This window comes from Cebus imitator, unplaced genomic scaffold, assembly GCF_001604975.1.
Source record: "Cebus imitator isolate Cc_AM_T3 unplaced genomic scaffold, Cebus_imitator-1.0 Scaffold201, whole genome shotgun sequence".
In the NCBI taxonomy this organism is placed as follows: Eukaryota; Metazoa; Chordata; class Mammalia; order Primates; family Cebidae; genus Cebus; species Cebus imitator.
This window is the reverse complement of record NW_016107516.1, coordinates 1,796,492-1,798,121: the sequence shown is the minus strand read 5'-3', so window position 1 is coordinate 1,798,121 and position 1,630 is coordinate 1,796,492. Positions and strand designations below refer to the sequence as shown.

Here is a 1,630-nt window from a genome sequence, read left to right as displayed (position 1 = left end):
CGGGTTCAGGCAATTCTCCTGCCCCAGCCTCCTGAGTCGCTGGGATTACAGGCACACGCCACCATGCCCAGCTAATTTTTTGTATTTTTAGTAGAGACGGGGTTTCACCATCTTGACCAGGATGGTCTCGATCTCTTGACCTCGTGATCCACCCCCCTCGGCCTCCCAAAGTGCTGGGATTACAGGCTTGAGCCACCGCGCCCGGCCTTATCTTTGACTTTTGAGTATGTAATTATGTCTTGGTGTATTCTTATTTGAGTTAAATCTGATTGAGGACTTTTAATCTTTTTGTGTCTAGATATTTATCTCCTTGTCCAGGATTGTAAACTTTTCTGTTATTACTTATTAAAACAAGCTTTATACACTTTTTTCTTTCTCAGTTCCCTTTTTTACTTCAATAACCCAAATAGTTGCTCTTTTGATATTGTCACCTAGATCTTGTAAGATTTCTTTATTCATTTTTATTCTTTTCCTCCTCTGACTGTATTTTCAACTAGACTGTCTTTGAGTTCACTGATTACTTCTGTTTGATCAATTCTGCCGTTGATGCTATTTCATTTTTTAATTTCATTAATTACATTTATTTTTCAGCCTTAGGATTTATTTTTTTTTAAATTTTGATCTCTGTTAAATTTCATGGATAAAATTCTGAATTCATTCTGTGTTTTCTTGAAGTTCAGAGACTTTCCTTGAAACGTTTTTTTAAAAATTCTTTGAGAGATCACACGTCTCTATCACTTTGGAGTTAGTCTCTGATACCTTATTTTGTGCATTTGGTGAGGTTATATTTCTCTAAATATTCTTGATAATTGTGAACATGTGCATTGAGGGATTATTTATGTTAGTCTCTACAGGTTGGCCTTTGCCTGTCCCTGTCTGTCTTTCAAGAGCCTTCCATGGATTCTGGCAGACCTGTTTAGTTACCTGAATCTGTGATCATTGCAGCCCTCTTAGCACTAGAGGATGCCTTAAGTCCAGGCTTACCATGATTCTCACAAGCACTTCAAAGTTGTTGTGGTTTTAAGGCCCAGATGGCCCTGGGGAAGACCCCAGGAGGGTCCTGAGGTTGTATGGGAGTGCTGGTCTGGCATCTGATTCCAGAAGACTGTCCCAATGGACTAGATGGGTGTGAGTCCCTGCCCATCTCTACATGGGTATGTTGGGTCCCCGACTGCAGTGAGAGGGGTTGAAGTTGAGGCTGGACCACCTTGGGATCTGCCAGAGAAAGGAGGCTTATGGGCCTGTATTGTTGGCCTAGATGGGCATGCATCACCCAGCAGGTCCCTGCACAAGCAGTTCCTTGATTGTAGCTGGAGAAGCCAGAGCTGAGAGTGTCTCCTCAGGATCTGCTGTGGGACAGGGAGAAGAGCTCAGTCTTGCTTCAGAGGAGTGCATATTACCCAGCAAAGATAGGATAGCTCCCTGATGCAGCAGGAAGGGACAAAGTTGAGACAGAGCCCTTTGGGGATCTGCTGTGAGATGGAGGCTGGCATGCCTGTCACAGCAGCTCAGATAGGTGTGTATCTCCTAGTAGGTCCCTGCACAGATGGGCTAGTTCCCTTACTGCAGCAGGAAGGCCTGGAGCTAAGATTGGGTTGATTTGGGATCTGCTGTGAGACAGAGGCTAGAG

The 1,630-nt window shown here is 43.9% G+C and overlaps 1 long non-coding RNA gene across 1 annotated transcript in view; it reads right to left on the bottom strand.

The window, feature by feature from the left end:
• Positions 1–1,630, bottom strand: part of LOC119474007 — an 11,520-nt gene that overhangs the window by 4,803 nt on the left and 5,087 nt on the right. The window contains exon 2 of the long non-coding RNA XR_005203290.1: positions 278–284. This is a non-coding gene — a long non-coding RNA (uncharacterized LOC119474007). The remainder of the gene's footprint in view (positions 1–277; positions 285–1,630) is intronic.